Raw genomic sequence first — 18715 nt, 5'->3', positions numbered from 1 at the left:
CCAGTGTCCTCATACCGGCAATTTTATATTGCAAAAAATAATATGTATAGTGAAATATAAGAAGTGAAACTGTGATATCAATTCCAGAATATACCACAAGGGTTTATAGGCATCTATCTCTATTCATGATATTTCTATGTTGCTAAAATTAAATTGCATTTGAAGTAAATAAGGCATAGATTTTGAGTTCATTAAAAGTCATATCATTCAGCTGATAAGAAATACAAAAATATGTTAGCTATATAGAGAAGACATAATATAATATTGAATAATCATGAGAGAGGATCAAAAAATAAGAAAAAATGTTTACAATAGAAAATACCACAGCAAGAAAGAACTTGTCTCTTTGTAGCCCTATTGATCAATTGGTGACCAAGAAGCAATACATGCATACATACATACATACATAATCTCATGAGTCCAGGTCTTAAATCAATTATATCTGTGATTGGGTAAACATTAATAACCATTATTATTCAGTAACAAAATTCTATTAGATCTTTGAAATACATATGTATTAGAAAGTATGCTATTTTTAATCTTGAAGAATGTGACCATTATTGCTCAATTGGCTTTTTTGATTAGAATAGGTTGTTAAGAAATTGTTGTTAATGCAGTGCTTTTGTTGCCTATGAATATGCAGATGTCTGAGATGAGGCTCCTCAAGCTTATCTAGACATTGCGGGACAAGAACATCTCTATTATGTGTTAGATAGAAATTATGAGACCTTGCAATTCCTTGATTTTTTTTTAATTAAAATAATGTTGAATAATGTTCATTGCTCTCTTCCTCTTTTTTAGTTATTGATGCAGCAGAAAAGTCCTTAAAACCAGAGAGAATTGGGATATATGTAATATAATGAGATGCATGATCATAGGCCTTGAAAACAATTAAATTTCTTAAGAAATAACTAGCGAACATAATAACAAGGACTTGCAATCAGATGGGTTTAGGTTGCAAGGTTGTATAATGATGCTTATGATTTTTCTGAATCTGGAAAAGTTTATTGACTTTTCTTATTCTCAGGCTTCTGGAGGAATTCATTGTGTGCTCCAGCCAACGTTTACTCACTTGGGGTGCTGTCTCATCAGGATAACCCTGCCTTGGTAGAGTTGGGGGAGAGTTCTAGCCTCTCCTGCGGTGCAAAATGTGGCCTCCAGTGGCAGCTGTATGAAGCCTTTCCCAACCTTCACAGGTTTGCCCAGATGGGGACTTGCTTCATGATTGCCTTGTATCTCCTATCCTGCCTGACCACATCCATGCTTTTGCTGTGGCTGCTCAGGCACAAGATGCCGTGGCACCACGTCAGCACACAGAGAGGAATTACCCGGATGTTTGGAAGCGTTAATGCCCAATGGGGTGAACTTAGAGCAAAACAGGCCGGAGTTGATAGATAGATTGCTTTTCATACCTTACTTCATTTAAAATGTGTGTTTGACAGATACGACTTGATTCTGAATTTCTCAGGGAAGTGTAAGAAACGATATGTGAGCGTATGTGTATATGGGCACACGCTTTCTGCAATCTTTGAGCCAAATATTTTATCATTCACCCTTAATTCAAAGAGGTCACTGTGTATAGTTCGTATAGAACAAATTTCATAGCTTAATCATGTAAAACAGGTATATATTGTGTACATTTTAATGGGACTATTGTACTGATCTCTATTAAATGAGACAGATGCAAGATTTTACATTGTCTAACTTCACAAAAATTTCCAATGTGATGTGAAAGACAACTTCATGAACACTCAAAGATGTCCAAATCCTAATTCCCAGAAACTGTGAACGTATTATGTACATGGCAAAAGGGATTTTCTGATATAATGTATTCAAGGATTGTCCAGGTGGCCCGATGTAATCACAAGAGTTATTAGAAGGCAAAAAGACGTGTAGGAGAATATGAGAAGGAGATAGAATGAGAGGTGAGAGTGATACAATAGATGACTGTAAGGGCTAGTAGCCAAGGAAGATTTTCAGCCTCTAGAGGCTGAAAATGCCAGAAAACATTCTCCTCTAGGGTATCCAGAAGGAATACCACTAGCTGACTCCTTGCTTTTAGTGCAATGAGACTCATTTTGGACTTCTGATCGCCATAACTGTGAGATAATACATTTGCATTGTTTCTGGTCATTAAATGTGTGGCAATTTGTTACAGCAATATGAAAGTAATATAAGAGACAATGTGATTATTTACAGAAAATGGGTATGTGTAAACCAAATTAAAAGATTGAAAACACTGCAGTTCTCATTTTGATCTTAATTAATTTAATAAAATATTTAGCATTGAACAAAACTGTATAGTCTATTCCAATGTACTACACTGGAATAGAGTTTTGGATGGTACGAATGGTTAATCACTTGACTGCTATCTGAAAGGTTAGTGGTTAGAACGTACCCAGAAATGCCTTAGAATAAAGACTTGGTGATCTACTTCTGAGAGGTCAATGAGAACCCTACGGGGAAGTTCTACTTTGACACATATGGGACCACAATGAGTGAGAATTCACTTGAGAACAACAGGTTTGTTTATTTACATTTAGTTATCAAGTCATTTATTTTTAATTTCATTGGAAGTGTTCTAATGTGAGTTTACCCTTTTGCTCTTATTCTATTATTTTAGTCAGACCCACAGAATAGTTTTCTACTGGGAAACAAATGTCTCTAACTGCAAGCTGGTGAATCCAAACACACCCATAATAAAGTGAAAACAAACACATAAGCCAGTAACCTAAAAATCTTAAAGATTATTGGGATCAAATTATAGCTGATTTTGTCTCTTGAGACTGGAAATATCTATCACTTATTTTGATTTGCATCACTTTTTTATGAACCTGGGAAGGTGAGCCCTTGTCCAGTGCACTCAGACTTGCCAATGATCTGGACACTGGTCTTTGAGACAGAGAAAGGAACTTTATAGTAATGCACAGAGCAAGGAGCTCAGAGGAAGTTTCTCAGATTTGACTCTCGGAGTTATGGGGAAAATGGGGAAGCAGGGCTTATATGTGATATGTGCAGCAAGAAGTCAGCCATGCAGGCATACTGGGGAGGAAAAATTCTAGAAGGTGGCCAGGAAATAGGAGGTGATGTGGTTCTTGTGGGACCTCTTGCTTCGGACTAAGGTCTGGATAATGGTTTTCCTTCTGATTTGTTCCACCTGTTGCTGCATCGTCTTTTGAGGTCAGCCAGTGGTCACATCTGGCCCTTCTATGTATACACGAGTGGGCCAAATCTGGATTGGCGTAGTTTAAGGACTAATAGGGATTTACTGACATTCTAATGGTCAGATTACACTTTCAGCTATTCTGCTTATTTATGACCAAATTTGGAAATTGATTCACTTATACGAGTCTCACAATTCCTGGTTTTGGATTATGTCTTACCTTTCTGAAAATGTCATAACTTCATTTCCTGACACTGCCTTTACCTCACATGTCTTACCCACTCTTTCTCATTTCATCACATCTTAGCAGCACTGTACATATATAGATATAAGTCCTATGAGTGTTAATTTTATTTGGCAGTAGGTTTCTTAAAAATTGTCACCTTTTAAGAGATGACATTTTTGGTGTAATGATATTTTCATCCACAAACACAATAAATTAAATGGGATAAGAAAATTTGCTTTATGTTATGGTTTATCACAAATATAATAAACTCCACACTATGAGAATATCCTATGGAAAACTTTTAATTTTATGTCATGATTGTTGTTGTTAGGTGCCGTCGAGTCGGTTCCGACTCATAGTGACCCTATGCACAACAGAATCAAACAGTGCCTGGTCCTGCGCCTTCCTTACAATCGTTCTTCTGGTTGAGCTCATTGTTGCAGCCACTGTGTCAATCCACCTCATTGAGGGTCTTCCTCTTTTCCGCTGACCCTGTGCTCTGCCAAGCATGATGTCCTTCTCCAGGGACTGATCCCTCCTGACAACATGTCCAAAGTATGTAAGATGCAGTCTCACCATCCTTGCCTCTAAGGAGCATCCTGGTCTCACTTCCTCCAAGACAGATTTGTTCGTTCTTTTGGCAGTCCACAGTATATTCAATATTCTTCGCCAACACCACAATTCAAAGGCATCAAGTCTTCTTCGGTCTTCCTTACTCATTGTCCAGCTTTCAGATGCATATGATGTGATTGAAAATACCATGGCTTGGGTCAGGTGCACCTTAGTCTTCAGGGTGACATCTTTTTTGCTCTTCAACACTTTGAAGAGGTCCTTTGCAGCAGACTTGCCCAATGCAATGCGTTTTCTGATTTCTTGACTGCTGCTTCCATGGCTGATGATTGTGGATCCAAGTAAAATGAAATCCTTGACAACTTCAATCTTTTCTGTTTATCATGATGTTGCTCATTGGTCCAGTTGTGAGGATTTTTGTTTTCTTTATGTTGAGGTGTAATCCATACTGAAGGCTGTGGTCTTTGATCTTCATTAGTAAGTGCTTCAAGTCCTCTTCACTTTCAGCAAGCAAGGTTGTGTCATCTGCATAATGCAGGTTTTTAATGAGTCTTCCTCCAATCCTGATGCCCCGTTCTTCTTCATATAGTCCAGATTCTCATATTATTTCTTCAGTATACAGATTGTATAGGTATGGTGAAAGAATACAACCCTGACGCACACTTTTGCTGACTTTAAACCGATCAGTATCCCCTTGTTCTGTCCGAACAACTGCCTCTTGATCTATGTAAAGGTTTCTCATGAGCACAATTAAGTGTTCTGGAATTCCCATTCTTCTCAGTGTTATCCATAGTTTGTTATGATCCACACAGTCGAATGTCTTTGCATAATCAATAAAACACAGGTAAACATCCTTCCGGTATTCTCTGCTTCCAACCAGGATCCATCTGACATCAGCAATGATATCCTTGGCTCCACGTCCTCTTCTGAAAGCAGCCTGAATTTCTGGCAGTTCCGTGTTGATATACTGCTCCAGCCATTTTTAAATGATCTTCAGCAGAATTTTGCTTGAGTGTGATATTAATGATATTGTTCTATAATTTCCACATTTGGTTGGATCACCTTTCTTGGGAATAGGCATAAATATGAATCTCCTCCAATCAGTTGGCCAGGTAGCTGTCTTCCATATTTCTTGGCATAGACGAGTGAGCACCTCCAGCGCTGCATCTGTTTGTTGAAACATCTCAATTGATATTCCATCAATTCCTGGAGCCTTGTTTTTTTGCCAATGCCTTCAGAGCAGCTTGGACTTCTTCCTCCAGTACCATTGGTTCCTGATCATATGCCACCTCTTGAAATGGTTGAATATCGATGAATTCTTTTTGGTATAATGACTCTGTATATTCCTTCCATCTTCTTTTGATGCTTCCTGCATCATGTAATATTTTCCCCATGGAATCCTTCACTATTCTAACTCGAGCCTTGAACTTTTTCTTCAGTTCTTTCAGTTTGAGAAACACCGAGAATGTTCTTCCCTTTTGGTTTTCTATCTCCAGCTCTTTGCACATGTCATTATAATACTTTACTTTGTCTTCTCTTGAGGCCCTTTGAAATCTTCTGTTCAGTTCTTTTACTTCATCAATTATTTCTTTTGCTTTAGCTGCTTGACTTTCTTGAGTAATTTTCAGAGTCTCCTCTGACATCCAACTTGGTCTTTTCTTCCTTTCCTGTCTTTTCAGTGACCTCTTGCTTTCTTCATGGATGATGTCCTTGATGTCATTCCACAACTCATCTGATCTGCAGTCATTAGTGTTCAATGCATGAAATCTATTCTTCAGATGGTCTCTAAATTCAGGTGGGATATACTCAAGCTCATATTTTGGCTCTCATGGACCTGATCTGATTTTCTTCAGTTTCAGCTTGAACTTGCATATGAGCAATTGATGGTCCATTCCACAGTTGGCCCCTGGCCTAGCTCTGACTGATGATATTGAGCTTTTCCATCGTCTCTTTCCAGAGATGTAGTCAATTTGATTTCTGTGTGTTCCGTCTGGCGAGGTTCATGTGTATAGTCGCTGTTTATGTTAATGAAAGAAGGTATTTGCAATGAAGAAGTCGTTGGTCTTGCAAAATTCTATCATTCGGTCTCTGGCATTGTTTCTATCACCAAGGCCATATTTTCCAACTACTGATCCTTTTTCTTTGTTTCCAACTTTCACACTCCAATCACCAGTAATTATCAATGCATCTCGATTGCATGTTTGATCGATTTCAGACTGCAGCAGCTGATAAAAATCTTCTATTTCTTCATCTTTGGCCCTAGAGGTTAGTGAGTAAATAGTCGTATTAACTGGTCTTCCTTGTAGATGTATGGATATTATCCTATCACTGACAGTGTTGTACGTCAGGATAAATCTTGAAATGTTCTTTTTGACGATGAATGCAACAACATTCCCCTTCGAGTTGTCATTCCCAGCATAGTAGAATATATGATTGTCTGATTCAAAATGGCCAATACTAGTCCATTTCAGCTCACTAATGCTTAGGATATCAATATTTATGGGTTCCATTTCGTTATTGATGATTTCCAATTTTCCAAGATTCATACTTCGTACATTCCAGGTTCTGATTATTAATGGCTGTTTGCAGCTGTTTCTTCTCCACATCAGCAAATGAAGGTCCCAAAAGCTTTACTCCATCCATGTCTTTAAGGTCGACTGTACTTTGAGGAGGCAGCTCTTCCCCAGTCATCTTTTGAGTGCCTTCCAACCTGGGGGGCTCATCTTCCAGCACTATATAAGACAATGTCCTGCTGCTATTCATAAGGTTTTCACTGGCTAATGCTTTTCAGAAATAGACTGCTGGGTCCTTCTTCCTAGTCTGTCCTAGTCTGGAAGCTCAGCTGAAACCTGTCCTCCATGGATGACCCTGCTGGTATCTGAATACTGGTGGCATAGCTTCCAGCATCACAGCCACACACAAGCCCCCACAGTACAACGAACTGACATACATGTGGGGGATGTCATGATTAGCTGAACATAAATTTTTGCATTGTGTACCTGTGTTGAGAGAGAGGAGGAAAAATGTCGAATGCTTTTCTGTTTATTTCAGTCCGCTGTGGCAAATGTCCTCTTTCAAAGCACTCTAAACTTCAAGTGTTTATTTCCCCCTGCATGTTTACTTTTCCGAGTTTAAATTTATTTTAAGTGCAAGACATCAATGAATAAAAAAAGTGTTAGATGGAGAAAATGGTGCAAAAGCTTATGAATGGAGAATATGGTACAAAAGAAGAAAAAAGTAAAATTATAATGTCTAAAATGACTAACTAAAAAAAAATTATTTTTTTTTTAGTTAGTCATTGGAAAGGGTGGGTGTACCAAGAAAAATGCTTTGACTTTCTGTCATCTTTCAAAGAATGATTTTCGTACATCTCCACCACCCATTATCAGGCTTTCTCTTCCTTCCTCAACTAATAACAATGGTGTTGTTATTAGTTGAGGTCAAGTCGATTCTAACTCTTTACAACCCCTTATGTAGAGAGTAGAGCTTTTCCATAGGATTTCCATAGCTGAAATTTTAAACAAAAAACATCACCAGGCCATTTCTTCCTTGCTACCACAGGGTGGGTTTGATCCACCAAACTTTAAGTTAGCAAAAACAGTTTGGATCACCTAGATATCTTATTTAGAGAGTATATAAAACACATCTTTTCATAACTTGTATTTATAATACATATTTATGGTATATATTTATTTACTTTTAAATTATCGTTTATTACAAATGCAAGTTTGTTTTCATTGTGTAATTGAAGGATTTTTCTATCTAGAAATAGTGGGTATTTTGAATTGGGATAAAAACCACATCAATATTTTTCCCATTGAAATTAATAGTTTTTTTTGTTTGTTTTAGCTATTTAATGTCTCTTCACTTAACAGCAGATTTTTCAAGAGTAAATTAAGACTCTTAAAAGAAGATAGTTTTAGTTACATATTTAGTTTGAGAAATTATCATGGGTTATTCAGGAACCTCTTGAATGGATCCTTCACATCTTTGTTCCTTAGACTGTAAATGAGGGGATTCAGCATTGGTATCATTAGAGCGTAAAAGACTGAGGCCGTTCTATCAGTATCTAATGAGTGTTTGATCCTGGGTTCCAAATACATGAAAAGGAGACTCTCATAAAACACAGCGACCATCATCATGTGAAAAGCACAGGTAGAAAAAGCTTTTTGTCTCTCTTCTGAGGACTCTATCCTTAAAATGGCAAGGATAATGTTAAAGTAGGATATTAGAACAATGATCATGGAGAAAAACAAGTTGATTCCTGCAAAGGTAAATGCTGCTATTTCTGGAATATAAGTATGAGAAGAGAACAATGCTAACAAAAGGACATGATCACAGTAAAAAAGGTTGATTACATTGGAAGAATAGTATGATAGAGAAAACACACAGGAAGAGACAGTCAGTGCTGTAGTCAGACTGAAGAGGTATATGAGAGGTACTAGCAGAAGGCAGATTTGCTGAGATAACACCACTATGTAGCGAAGGGGGTTGCAAATGGCCGCATAGCGGTCATAGGCCATTGTGGCCAGCATGAAAATCTCTGCCACAATGAAAACTACAAAAATCCACCAAGTTGAGCTACACAATAGTAGTAAGAGATAGTTTTCTTCTTAAACAAGAAGCTAACCAGCGTTTTAGGGGTAATGGCAGTAGAATTGCCAAGATTGATGATAGCCAAGTGTTGGAGGAAAGTACGTGGAGGTTTGAAGCTGGGTGTCGACACTAGTGAGGGTGATGATGCACAGGTTGTCTGCCACAGCCAACCCATAGATCTTCAAGAAGATAAAGAAAAGGGGGACCTGGAGCTCTGGGCGGTCTGAGATTCCCATGAGAATGAAGTCAGTCACCCATGTGAGATTTCCTGGAGCCATTTATTGTGTTGCTTTCATCTTTAAATGGGAAAAATGGAAAGAGATTAATGGATGGTAAAATAAATTTTGCTCTTAGAAGGTTATTTCTTCTCAAAGTTTTATTTAAAATCATGTTACTTTTGTTCATACACACTTAGGAGCTCCAGATAGTAATTGTTTTTCTCCCTGCTTTTGTGCAAATTTCAGAAATACAAAGGCAACAGAGGACAACTGAGGACTGAGGTTGGTTCTTTGAATTGTTTGCCTAAACTATTTATTCATTCACTGTGAAACATGATTTCAATATTGGATTTTACATATATATTTAATTTCAAAAAGTTATCACTGCGTTATCAATTGGCATCATATTCACTGCTTTAGATTGCGAATAAGAATTAAGTTTATGATTTTTTTCCATACTATATCATCATATTTACCTGGCTTTCATTCACAATGGAAAAAATAAGGGCACATAATTACTTCCATTCTTTGTATGCCTAACTGCTAATAATAGAAGTGTAAGAATGTGGCTAACATAGGGTATAAATAACTAGGATTTCAAAAATGCTCAAGAAATTCTTCCACATTGACATCTGCACAGAGAAAATGTGAAATTCTCAATTTATTGTTAATCTCATTGGAAGATGAAAAGGTTTAGTATCTTTACGTTTTTGTGCTCTAAATGATACATGACCCTGTCACAACTCATTACAGCTGATATTTTCAGCAGTAACTCTACCTGGATGAAGACTCAAACCAAAAAACCAAACCCAGTGCCGTCGAGTCAATTCCGACACTTAGTGACCCTACAGGACAGAGTAGAACCGCCCCACAGAGTTTCTAAGGAGAGCCTGGCAGATTCAAACTGCTGACCCTTTGGTTAGCAGCTGTAGCAGTTAACCACTATGCCACCAGGGTTTCTGGATTAAGACTATCTGATAAATATTTGCTTCCCTAAAAGTATCAAATTCATCATATGTAAAAAGCAATATGCTAAATCTTCTCCATTGTCTTAGATAATCAACACTGATCACCGATTTTGTTATTTTTTTCACATCTTCTTTAACAATGCTCAGTCTCATTTATCAGTAGTCATTAAGAGTGTTAGTAATTTTTTAAGACATTTACTTAAATCATTACACAGCTGTCACTTCCACTTAGCCATCAGTGGGCAAGGATTGCAGTCACTTGGAAAAGAGACAAAAGAAACCATTTCAGGTCTGAGTTTGATTTGAATTGACAGAGCTTTCAAGATCCTTAGTCCTCACATCTAGACCTAGTAATAGGGAAACATTTGGTTTAACCTACCTGTGCCGAGAGATCTGCTGAGATCCACTCCTAAATTTACTCCAGGAAGCATGCTGGAGAGTTTTACAAAGACCTGAAGTTCCTGAAGACCTTCACAATAATATATGTTTGTGTCTAGGCCCCAGTCCCTGAACATGAGGACTAGAATCCCCAGATAAAAGGTCTGACTCCCCAGGGAAAGAAAGACAAATTGCATGTTCATTAAGCAAAGCTCCACTCAAAATTTCACCTAAACAGTGAAAATGTGGAGATACTCCAGGGACTTGCTTAAATAATTATATTGAATAAGAAACACAGGCAGAGATTCCGTTTATTATTTATTTATTTTTAATATACCCTTCGATTCTCTAGTCATTGCTCATGGGCTATGGATGAGGAAAATCCAACAGTAGGAAAATACAGAATTCTATCCCAATAGACAATTTTAATGTGAATATTGGGGATAGAAGTTAACATAAAACCTCCCTTCCAATGTCAAGCTCTGGTGAATTTACTGTAAAAAACAGATGATATACATCAGATTCAAAATGCAACATTTGTAAAGATGCTAAATGTCAACTTTTTATTAAAGTATAAATCATATCTGGTATCATTTCCAGTTTTCATTTTCAATTAATTTGAGTAAAAAAATGCATTTTTTCACATCAGACTGAAATCTTCCTTTAGATAATGAGTAAATATTGGTATTTAATGTCATCACCAATTCTTTCTTACTTTCTTGGGGGCATTTTCTAGCCTATAACCTTTATAAGAGGAAAGGATATGTCTGATTAGTGTTCCCTTTTATTACCAGCTTCTAAAATAATACCCAGATAGAGTAGATGTCCAAAAGATATTTGTCAACCAACTCACCTACTGATGGAATGAATGAATGAATGAATGAATGAATGAATGAATGAATGAATGAATGAATGAAAGAAATATCCATCCTAAAGTCTGAAATTAAATGTCAGGATTTTGTTTCCCACGCTGTAATCAACCTTTCATATTATTTTAACTTTGGCAAAGAAACTACGACAAATTCTATCTCATTCTCTAAGATATCCTTTACTTTAGTGCAGGATACACCTTTTCCTTCTGAATTTTGGTATTCCTAATATCTAATACCAGTTTCCATTCAGCCAATTTTGACTCGTGGTGGCCCCATAGGTGTCAGAGTAGAACTGTGTTCTATACTGTTTTCAACGGATGTAAAGTTTCAGTAGACCTTTTGAGGTGTCTCTGCTTGGATTCAATCCACCAGCTTTTATCATTATCCACCCAGTCTCCTTATCCAGAGGTAACCCTTATCCACAACTTTTATTGATATCTTTGTTGTTATTAGTTAATTACATATTCATGCACCCCTCAAAACATAATTTTGAAGATATCTTTAATTACTTTACATAATACTGAGTGTCTTACTCTGCAATTTTTTTATTCACTCAGATGTATGTTTGTGGATTTATCCACCTTTATTTATTTAGCTATATATTGTCCACTGATTTAGCTGCATGCGTAAAATTCATTGGAAAAAGAAAACAAGTTCTGCTCAAACAACTCCTGAATCTTTTTAAAAAAGTATTAAAACGTTACTTTGAAATTTTTATATTTTAAATTACACAGCACAAAATAAATGCATTACTGTTTTACTCATTTACGAGTAAATATTTATAAGCAAGAGAATAAAAATTATACAATATTCTAAGTAAAGATCATATGCCTATATGTCTTCATGTATATATATGTATATTAGAACCATTATATATGTGCATATATATGTATGTATGCATGTATAATGTATATATACACACATATATGCATAAATACACATATACATATCTCAGTATGAACATAGTAAGAAGCAAATTCATGCCATAGTTTTTCTGCACGTGTTTTAAAATAGCATACATTGAGAGCTGACTCATCTTTATTTCAAATGTTCAAGAAGAATACAAAGACACTGATAAACTAAAGCAAAAGTTTCATTTTTGTCATATCTTCTTCATATTGAGTCATAGGTCTTGACTCTTGATTTTTTTAATTGTTATTGCTAAAAATATGCTTTATTGTATATTTTACCCTAACATATTTTTTATTGTTTCTTTTACATCTTTGTTCCTCAAACTGCAAGTACTGGTATTCAGTTATCACAACAGTGCCAAACATTGACACCATCATGCTGTGACCCAAAGTGTAGCTGGAACTTGGTCTCACGTACCTGAAGAGGATTGTTCATGTTAAGCTGACACTCCAGTTAGGTGAGAGCCACAAATAGAAAACACTTTTTCCCTCCCATCAACAGAATGAATCTTCAGAATAGCCAACAAAATGAAACCATAGGAGATCAGGACAATCAAGATGCTGAATATCTCTAGAACTCACAAAGTAGAAGAGTAGAAGGTGGTTGATGTAAGTGTCAGAACACAACATAACAATGAGTAGAGGGATATTACACAAAGTACGACTAATTTCATTGATTGGACAAGACAGGTTAAAAGTTCTTACTGTGTGTAAAGAAGCAGAGCAAAATACCACCAACATAGAAAGCAATGATGAGTGGAGCATAGAGTCTGGGTGGCATGTTAACTGATAATATAATTGGCAGTATAGATGAAGTAAAAATAGATGTTTATTCGATATCACATAAAAATCATTATTTGATCAAGCACTTACTTAATTTCAAAACAAAATTTTGAAACTTTAAAGAGCATAGACATCAATATCTTATTTCTTGTTCTCAGGCTCTAGGAGGGATTCATTATATGCTCCACCCAAGATTTATACACTCGCCATGCTGTCTGACCAGACAGCCCTACCTTATGGAGTTGGCTGAGAGTCTAGCCTCTCTTGCAGTACAGACTGTGGGCTCCTGGGGCAGCTGTTTGAAGTCTTTCCTAGCTTTCACACCTTTGCCCAGATGGTGACTTGCTTCATGACTGCCATGTATCCCGTCTCTCCTGAGCCCCTCCGTGGGGGTCATGAAACTGCCTTGGAACCCAGATAGGCATATCCTGGATATTAGGAGGTGTTAATGCCCCATGGGGTGAATTTTGACCACAGAAGACTGGAGTTAAGAGTTTAATTGTTTTTCATGCCTTTCTTCATTAAAAATGTGTGCTTGACCAATATGCCTGGTTGGTTAACTGACTAAACGCAGAATTTCTCAACAGAAGTGTAACAAATGATATGTGAGTGTGTGTTTATCTGAGTACACACTGTCTGCAATCTTTAAGCCAATTTTTTTTTATTTTTTTGTTCATTCTTAATTCAAGGAGGTCTCTGTCTATAGTTTGTATAGAACAAATTTTGTAGCTAAATAACATGAAACAGGTATATATTGTGTACATTTTAGTGGGACTATTTTATTGAGCTTTTGGAAATGAGTTAGGTGCAAGATTTTACATTGCCTAAGTTCACAAAAATTACCAACGTGATGTGGAAGGCTGTTTCATGAACTCTCAAATATGTCCAAATCCTAATTCCTAGAAACTATTACTTACATGACAAAAGGGATTTTACTGATATAAGGTGTTCAAGGATTGTCCAGGTGGGCCCAAGGTAATCTCAGGAGTTCTTAGAAGACAAAAGGTATGCAGGAAAATCCGAGAAGGAGCTGGAAGCAAAAGTGAGAGTGATAGGATTGATAACTGGAAGGGGTCACTATCCAAGGAACATTTGTAGCCTCTAGAAGGTGAAAAAGGCAGGAAACATTCTCCTCTAAGGCATCCAGAAGGAATACAATCAGCTAACACCTTGCTTTTAGTGCAACTGGACTCATTATGGACTTCCTACTGTCAAAACTGTGAGATGATACATTTGTGTTGTTTTTAGATATTAAATTTGAGGTAATTTGTTATAGCAATAGGAAAGTAATATAAAAAAACACCATAATTATATTTAGGAAATACATACATGTGAACCAAATTAAAGGTAGAAAACACTAAGCTCATTTTTGGCCTTTATTCATTTTAAAAAATGTTTATCAATGAACCAAACTGTATATATATTTCAGTGCATTACATTGGATAGAGTCCCTGGATGTTAAGTACTTGACTGCTAACTGCAAGTTTGGTGCTTTGAATCCATCCAGAGGTGCCTTAGAAGAAAGACTTGGCAATCTACTTCTGAAAGGCCATTGAAAACCTTCTTGGAAAGTTCTAATCTGTCATACATACAATGTGTAGGAACCACTCTAGGACAAGCAATTTTTTAATTTATTCATTCATTTGTTTAAAATAGCATTGGAAATGTTGTAATGTGAGCTTAGCCTTTTGCCCCAGTGCTATACATGTATTCATACCTGAAGAAAATAGTTTTCTAATGAGAAACACACTTCTGTAATTGTAAGCTACTGCAGCCAAACACACCCTGAATAAAGTAAAAACAAGGAAACACATTAACGATTAACAGGGAAAGCTTAAAGACTAAAGCGGTTAAATTATGGCTGATTTTGTCTTTTGAGATCAGAAAAGTCCATCATATATTTTATCTTGCCGGCCCTCAGCTATTCTGTTTATTTATGAGCTAAGTGAGCAATTGAATCATTTATTTGAGTCTCAGAGTTTCTGGTTGTGGCTTATGTCTCACCTTCCTGAAGATGTCATATATTCATTTTATTTCCAGACACTGTCCTTACATCACATGCCGTGCCCACTCTCCCTCATACCATTTCACTTTAGTAGCATTGTACATACACGGCAAGAAATCACCTGACTATTAACCTTTTATTTTTTTTTCTTTTTTGCAGTAAGTTTCTTGAAAATGGTTACCACTTTTAAAACACCACATTTTTGATCTAATAACACTTTCACTACACTAAATAAAAATGTGAAAAAAAGTGATGTTTCATGTTGATGGTTTCATATTAAAGATAATAAACTCTACACAACAGATTTTAGTATGAGAATATCATGTGGAAAACAATTATATATTATGATTAGCTCAACATAATTTTTTTGCTTTGTACACATGTCTGCAAGAGAGGAGGAAAAACGTAGAATTCTTTTACGTTTATTTCAGTCTGCTATGGCACATGTCGTATTTCAAAGCACTCTTGGGCTTAGTTTTTATTTACCCCTACCAGTTTACTTTCATGTGCTGTAAATTTACTTTAAGTGTAAGACGACAATGGGTTCACAAAACATGTGATAGAAGGAGAAAAAGGTGCAAAAGGTTATTAATGGAGAATATGGTATTAGAAAAAACAGAAAATGTAAAAATACAGTAAAATGTTTAGTCCTCGGGCAAAAGGTGAGTGTATCAAGGACCTAATTTTCTACCATCTTTCAAGCAATGACTCTCATATACCCCTTATCAGGCTTTCTCTTCCTTGGTTTGAGACTATGTTGTTGTTGTTAACGCCGACATGTCAATTCCAATTCATGACCATCTCGTTTGTTACAGAGTAGAAATTCTCCATAGTGTTTTCTCGGCTGTAATCTTAAAGGAAGAGAATCTCAAGGCCTTTTCTTTCCTGGTACTGCTGGGTGAGTCTGATTCTCCAAAATATAGATTATCGAAAACAATTTGTACCACCTAGATACCTTTTGTTTGCAGCTATGCCTTCTCATTTGCAAACAAATATGGCACCTAGGTTGAAGACCGTCAAGCAGATGGATTGACGCAGTGGCTGCAACAATGAGCTCAAGCATAACAATGATCATGAGGATGGCTCAGGTCTAGGCAGTGTTCCCTCCTCTTGTACATAACGTCACTATGAATAGGAATCGACTTGATTGAACCTAACAGCAACAACAGATACCATATTTAGAGAGTGTAAGACACAAACCTTTTTACATTTATTTATTAAAATGTTATTATTTATTTATAAAGTGTATTTATTTTCAAATTGTTGTTTATTACATTTGCAAGTTTGTTTTCATTGTATAAATTTAAAACTGTATCCATCTAGGAAGATTGATATTTGAATTGGGAAAAAAATGCATCAGTATTTTTCCCATTGAAATTAATATACATATTTATTTTTTTAACCATTTAAAATGCCTCTTCACTTAAAAGCAGTTTTGTCAGGAGAAAATTAAGACTCTTAAAAGAAGGTAGTTTTAGTTATACATTTACATTACTTTGAGCAATTTGCATGGGTTACTAAGGAATCTCTTCAGTGCGTTCTTCACATCCTTATTCCTTAGGCTGTAAAGGAGGGGATTCAGCATTGGTATCACTAGGGTGTAAAAGACTGAGGCCATTTTAACAGTATCTAATGAGTGGTTGCTCCTTGGTTGCACATACATGAAAAGGAGACTCCCATAAAACACAGTGACTGCCATCATGTGAAAAGCGTGGGTAGAAAAAGCTTTTTATCTCCCTTTTTGGACAGTATCCTCAAAATGGCAAGAACAATGTTGAAGTAGGATATTAGAACAATGATCATGGAGAAAAACAGATTAGTACCCGAAAGTGTAAACACTATTGTTTCTGGAATGTAGGTATCAGAACAGGATGATGCTAGCAAAGGGATGTTATCACAGTAAAAATGGTTGATTATATTGGAAGAACAGTACAACATAGACAACACACAGGAAGAGACAGTCAGTGCTGAGGTCAGACTGTAGAGGTATGTGAGGGATTCTAGTGGAAGGCAGATCTGCGGAGATACCACCACCACGTAGAGAAAAAAAAAAAAAAGTAGAGAAGGGGGTTGCAAAAGGCCACATAGCAGTCATAGGCCATTGCAGCCAGTATGAAAATCTCACCCACCATGAAAACTAAGAATCCACCTAGTTGAGCCGCACAACAGTAGTATGAGATGGTTTTTTCTTAACCAAGAAGTTGACCAACATTTTAGGGGCAATGGTGGTAGAATTGCCAAGATTAGTGATAGCCTAGTGTCAAAGGAAAAAGTCCATGGGGGTTGGAAGTCTGGAGTCAACACTGATGAGGATGATGGTGCCCAGGTTCCCTACCACAGTCAGCCCATAGATCACTAGGAAGACAAAGAAAAGGGAGACCTGGAGTCAGGAAGGTCTGTGATTCCCATGAAAATGAACTCAGTCACCTGTGTGAGATTCCCTGGAGCCATTTATTACGTGGTTTTGTCTTTAAATAGGGAAATTGGAAAGAGGTTAATAAAAGGTAAAATCCGTTTTGCTGTTAGAGGATTATTCCCTTTTAAAGTCTCATTTAAAATCTGTTTAATTTTGTTTACACTTAGGAGTTTCAGACTTTAGTTGTTTCTCTCTGACATTAGAAATTTCAGAGGTATAATCTCATCAGAAAACAAATGAGGTTGGTTCTTCAAGTTGTTTTTGTAAACGGTTTATTTATTCACTGTTGGATATAGTTTAAATACTGAATTATGTGTATATATCTATAGTACATAATGCAACACAAAACAAAAAAGCAAACCCATTGCTGTCAAGTTGATTCCCAATCATACGACACTATAGGACAAAGTAGAACTGACCCGTCAGATTTCCAAGGAGTGCCTGGTGAATTTCAACTGCTGAACTTTTGGTTAACAGCCGTAGCTCTTAACCACACCACCAGGGTTTTCTATATTGCACATAGAAGTGTAAATATTGAATATTATATACATATATAAAAAAAATTTTTTTATATATGTTGTACATAGGGTTGCTATGATTCTGAATTGAATCGATAGCACCTAACACCAAGAGAATATAGTTATAAAAAAAAAATATGTGTTATATGTGTGTGTATATATCATATATATGACATATGTATGATGTATATGTATCATATATATAATAATATGTGTTATATATATATAAATATATGTTATATGTGTGTGTATATATCATATATATGACATATGTATGATGTGTATGTATCATATATATAATAATATATATGTATGAATATTCTTCCAGTGATATTGAATGAGATGTATATATTTTCTTTACCACTATTTTTCAAGTGATAAAAAACAAAACAAAAAAGCTGCCTTTATAGAGTTGAAGTTGATGAGCCAGAGTGGCCTCCAGCTATCTTTCTGCTTAACTGCCACAGGCCTCCTCTCCAGGCTCCCAGCTTCATCTCCCTGGGTGTTTTCTGTATTTCAGGATCTCTGTGGGAAACCCATCCAGAACTGTGGCTTTTTCCTTAACAATTTTTACCACATCCCTCTGCTTCCGCTACGCACAGATAGACCTGCATCTAATACTGTTCCTTCTGTAGGTGCCGGAAGACTGCATCCTTCTTCCTTAATTGCATTTTCTTTTTTCTGCCAAATACACCGGAACTGTCATTGGATTTGTTTTCCGGATTGCTTTCTATTATCACTTTTTAGCAGCCTTCCCTTCATTTTCCAGTTTATCCTTCTTTTCCTTAAACTCTTTGAAGCCTGTTTTGTTGTTGTTGTTAGTTAAGTTTTATTACTTACAGTTTCGATTTGTTAAAGTTCAGTCATTTTACTCTACATCTGCAGAGAAATGAGTGGGGTAGAATGCTAACTTTTATGTAGTGTTCACTATGTGCTTCTCGTTGCTGTCGTTAGTTGCCATCTAGCAGATTCTGACTCACGGTGACCCCACGTGTGCAGATCAGAACTATTTCACGGGGGTATCAAGACCGTGACCTTTCTGAAGCCAGTCACCCAGCCTGTCTCCCTTGGGTGGGTTTGAGCTGCCAACA

General features: G+C 36.4%; 1 pseudogene; it reads right to left on the bottom strand.

The window, feature by feature from the left end:
* Positions 1–16176: 16176 nt before the first annotated feature.
* On the bottom strand, positions 16177–16902 carry LOC135231909 (olfactory receptor 8J2-like; annotated as a pseudogene).
* Positions 16903–18715: the final 1813 nt, after the last annotated feature.

Source organism: Loxodonta africana, chromosome 7 (genome assembly GCF_030014295.1).
Source record: "Loxodonta africana isolate mLoxAfr1 chromosome 7, mLoxAfr1.hap2, whole genome shotgun sequence".
In the NCBI taxonomy this organism is placed as follows: domain Eukaryota; kingdom Metazoa; phylum Chordata; class Mammalia; order Proboscidea; family Elephantidae; genus Loxodonta; species Loxodonta africana.
The sequence above is the reverse complement of the archived record's forward strand: the minus strand, read 5'-3'. Positions and strand labels throughout refer to the sequence as shown.